The following is a 5,123-nucleotide window of genomic DNA, read 5'->3' on the forward strand; positions in this document are numbered from 1 at the left end:
ATCTGTAGATATTTTGGTTGTCACAACTGTGTGTGTGTGTGTGTGTGTGTGTGTGTGTGTGTGTGTGTGTTGGCAGGGGAGTGGGTAGTAAGTGCTATTGGCAACTAGTGTTTAGTGGCCAGGGATGCTGTTAAACATCCTAAAATGCACAAGACAGCCCCCCCACAACAAAAAATTTTCCAGCCCCAAATGTCGGTTGTGTGAAGATTGAGAAACACTGATAATATTAGGTATCTGAAAGCAGAACAGAGATGTTTTGGCTTTACATTGTAATTTTCTACTTGGAAAAAGATGGGGTAAATGCAGGGGGTTCCCAACTTTTTAGAAACACACTGAGCTAATAAGATCTAGGGAACTAGTATTACAGTCTTTGTGTGATCAGAATGTCTTGAGGGTCTCCTAAAATCTAGGTGAAGATGTGGGCACCCATCACTCCCTTCTATAATAGTATCTGTCAGATGTCCATGTGTGTGCAGCCACTGCCCTCTAGGGGAAGAAATGCATGGGGCTACTCACTGTGGGTGTATGTTTCACCACAGTGTGACAAACCCTCAAGGCCCCTCTTCACTCCAGCAGTATGAGGCAAAGAACCCTAATTTTATGGTTAGCAGCATAGTTTCAAGTCCCAGCTCTACCACTTGCTTACACTGACAAACCTCCTAATCTCTCTTAGCCCCAGTCACTTCTTGGTACTTCACCCGTTGTGGGCATGGATGAGCAGGCACTGGGTAAGGGTAGAAGCATGGCGTAAATAAATGTACACTGCTATAGTACCTCTAGAAGTATAAAATTGGAGATGTTCGATTATTAATAAATAGTTATTGAGGCCTATCACGTGTCACACTCTTGTAAGGGCTGAGTACATAAAGTAGACATGACAAAATTGATGGTTGTGATGGTGGGGAAGATAATAAACAATTACCAAATAAGATAATGATGTAATTCCAGAGAACGTTAATTGCTATGAAGAAAAGCAAGTAGGACAATGGATAAAGAATGACTGGGGTGGGGAGGTGAGCACCCTTCAGTTAATCAGGGTGGTCAGGGAAGGCCTTTTTATGTCTGTGAGACAGGGAAGGAAGTAACCTTATAAACACAACTGCCCTTGGATTAAGGCATAGAGGCCCCTGCCCTGGGCCCTGTTTAAGAAGACCTTGAGCATCCTCATTACTTTATATTGTTTGGGCTCCAGAGAAATGCTTTTCCACCTCTGCATCCAAATGCAAACTAGTATGGAGAGGATGAGCATGGCACAAATGCTTAGGTAAGAGAAAGGACAAATTAATTTGTTAAGTCCTTCTTTTCAGATAGCATCAACGCAATAGATTATTGCATAAAGAATTGTTTCCCAGAGTTCTGAGCATATTTTTTTTTTTTTTGGTTCTTCTTTGTGTTTTGGAGATGCTCGCGGATTAGAGCTGTATTTGCAACATTGGCACATGGTATGTGAGGAACATTTGCACTGTTAAATAATTCATATTTCTCTTAAATGTGTATGCATGTTGATCTAGATATAAAATGCCCAAAGAATACCAGTTCTTTATCTTGACAACCACATGGACATCAGATACTAATATTGAGAATCATTTTTTAAATAAAAATATTTAATATAATTTAGCTAAATTTTCCAAAAATGTTCTTTAGCTTTATTTAAATAATTCTAAGTTAAATTTTTCATATCCATTGATTATAATATGCATTTATTTAATTTTAAATAATTTTGATTGAGAAAAATAAATTTTTTGAAAGTATATGTAAAAACATTTTGTTTTTTATCTTTTATATTTACTTTCAGTTATATTTTTCATGATGATATACTTAAATTTTATATACTGAGGACAATAATATTAAAAAATCTTTTATATTATTCATCGCAACAGAGCACAATTATTTGAAAATGATTATTTTTATAATTTCACTTAAGTAAAAACCAAAAATAAATTTTTGTGAAATAGACATACATGTTATGAATGTTGTATATCTCTGTTACTCATTTAGAACAGAACACTCAAATATGCACAATAATAATTAAATTCAATTATCCTTTATATTTTGCTAACTTAAATTAATAAAAACCATACATTTACCTATATTTTTCAATTTTTTTATTATGATTTGTCACGGTAAGAGAATAGAACATATTTTATATAACAGTTTTTAGTGGTATGTGGGCCTCTGTTTGTACCCTTTTCCTCAGCCCTGTTAATGTTAGGAGTGGGCCTATGTGTGAAGATCTGGGGGGGGAAGAAATAATAGATTCAAAGACCCTGAAACAGCAAAATGTTTGGCATGTTGAAGAGACAGAAAGGCCAGTGTGCTGCAGCCTGGAAGGTGAGGTTGGAGAGGTGGGCAGGAGCCATGTGACATGATAAGCATTTTGGATCTTCCTATACTAGCAATGGGAAGCCATTGGACTGTGTTAAGCTTGAGAAAATGGTTCTGGCTGCCATATAGAGAATGAAGTCTAAGGGAACAAGAATAGAGACAAAGGCTCAATTAGAAGGCTGTTGCATTAGTTCTGGCAAGATGACAGTGATTTTAACTTGGATTTTAGCAGTGGAGGTGATGAGAAGTGGTCAGACTGGGGATATATTTGAAGGAAAAGATGATGGGATGCACTGATGGATTGAGTGTTAGAGGTGGAGGAAACAGAGAATAATTTCTAGGTCTTTGGTTTGAGCAACTGTGTGTGGTGGAAGGAAGCCTAGAGAACAGAATGGGAAAGTGGAGAATACCTTGTATTTGGAACAGAAGTTCTGCTTTTGTAAAAGTGCTTGCATTACTGATAATGGCTAAAGGAGAAACTAACAAGGTAGGAGAAATTTCTTCTTACTTGCCTTCTTCCTTTCTTGTCAACAGCTTGCAGGTGTCACTGGGCCTCACTACCCAGGTGCCCTTTAGAGCCTGTTACATTCTAGTTGTCCATCAGCTATCCCTCAAGATTTTGATAGGATAACTGAGATATTATTATCTACTAAACTCCTTTCTAGCCTTGAAATTCTATGATTTTAAGGTAAAAATGTGGGACCCAGAAGTATTTGAATTTTGGAAGACTTCCTGAAGACAGACGAAGAATTAATCTGTAAAGGGAAACGTGTGACAGTCTTCCAATTGGCCATCACCCACACTCCCAGTGTCCTTATCCATGATCCTGTCTCTGTACACACTTCAGTGCAATTCACAATTCTATTTTTAGAACTAGCAAATTCAGTTAGATGTCATCGTGCAGTCTATGAACCCACAGCTCGATGATGCCCTCAAAATAAAGCCACAAAATATTAGAACTTTAGGGAATAGCTGCTCTGACTCTCTGTTGCCCTGATAAGGGAAGAGAAGGCTAAGCTGCTAAATGATGGTCAATAAGATGATCACACAGTCACACAGTTGGCTGGTGATAGACGTGGGTCCCAAGTCCAGGCTTTGGGACTTCCAGCCCAGTATGTTTCCCACAAGCAGAGTCTCTCCCCCAGGGATAAAGCAATAGGTCGTGCTGGGTGAGGACCTGACACTAAAATAGGGCTCAGATTTCTTCTTGTAGTGACTGCAGATTTGTGTCTTTTTCTGCTCTGTAGAACTTCATCCTACCTCCCAAGAGCTCAAAGCTCTTTCATAAATACAGTACCATGGATCTCCACCACCATTCATTCAATCCACCAACACTGAGTGGCAAGTCCAGTGGTACTAAGGATACAATGAATAGGGTGTGCCTTCGAGGTGCTGCCAGTGTGGTGGATGGGGTGGGGGTGGGGAGACACTGACCTTGATGATTCCGATGCAGTGTGTGCAGTGCTGTGGTGGCAGTGTGCACAGGGTCCATTAGGATGACCCAGGACTGACAAGAAAGAAAGGGTAGGTAAGGCATCTGTAGCAACTGAGCCCTGGGCTGTGCTGAGGGACTATCAGGAATTAAACAGAAGAGAAGGGAGGGATGGTGAAGTCGGTTTCAGGAGAAGGGAACAGCATGTGCAAGGCAAAGAAGGAAAACAGAATTTGGCATGTTTGAAGAATGCAAACACTTGGTATCACTGGAGCATGGAGCAGGAGGGAGCGAGAAGTGAGAAACAGGATGTGAAGTGGGCAGAGCCAGGTCTTGTTATCTCCGTTGCACTGGTGGTGAACCTATAATAGACATCAAATCGGTAGCTGAGTGAGATTCTCCAGTGTCAAGCAATGCCTATGGGTGAGCTGCATTTGAAGAACAACTTCTGCCCTCTGACTCTATCAGCCACCCCTGTTCCAGGGTAGAAGCTTAACCAGGTGGAATCCTGAGTGAAAATCAAAGATGATGTTAAAAGTTTAGGGGTGGATGGGAAAGGCAGCCACAGTATGCCTTTTCCTAGGAAGATCCTAGGAACAGGATCTTCCTCTTCTCTTTCCACAGCATCTGGAGCAGCTACCTCCTTCTGTGTCTTACTTTTTGCCTCACCCAGTGACCCTCTGGCTTCCCAGTGTGTGGAACCCAACCAAGACAATCCCAGAGTTTATCCCCAAGGACAGCACAGGATCAGCCGAAGACCATAAGCCTATTAATGACAACGTTTCTGGCACATAGTAGGTGTTTAATATATCTTTATAGTGTGAATGAATATGAATGCATCAAGATGGATTCTTTGCCTTTTCTCCCCCTCGGCCTTTTTTTGTTTTCCAGAACCTAAATCTGATGGCTCAGGCGGGAGAGCCAAACGTGTGCTAGATGCTTTGCGTTAGTCATCTCCTTCCATCTTTACCACAGTTGGTATTGCGTGTCCACAATCTCTTACCCCAGAGACAGGTGTGCTTCAGATTTTGGAAAGGTAATACTGCATAATATATGTTTTATTAGATAAAACCCCCAGTGGGCAAGGGGGCACCTTGCAATGAAACACGAAAACCCTTTTTGAAGTGACATGTAAGAATATTCACACCAAGAAGGAAACCTTAGGCCAGGTCTTGCTGCCGAATGAGTTATGAAATGCTTCTGGTTTTCAGAGTGTGGGAGTTTGGAAATGGTGGATAAGAAACTATGGATCTATGAAATCCTTACTATTTGGATGTGTCAACTGAGGTTCAGAGAGATAAAGTAATGTGCCTAAGGTCACTCCACTAAGGCCAAGAGTCTGATTACAACACAACTTCATCCAACT

Source organism: Rhinolophus hipposideros (assembly GCF_964194185.1).
Source record: "Rhinolophus hipposideros genome assembly, chromosome: 4".
NCBI classification, from domain to species: domain Eukaryota; kingdom Metazoa; phylum Chordata; class Mammalia; order Chiroptera; family Rhinolophidae; genus Rhinolophus; species Rhinolophus hipposideros.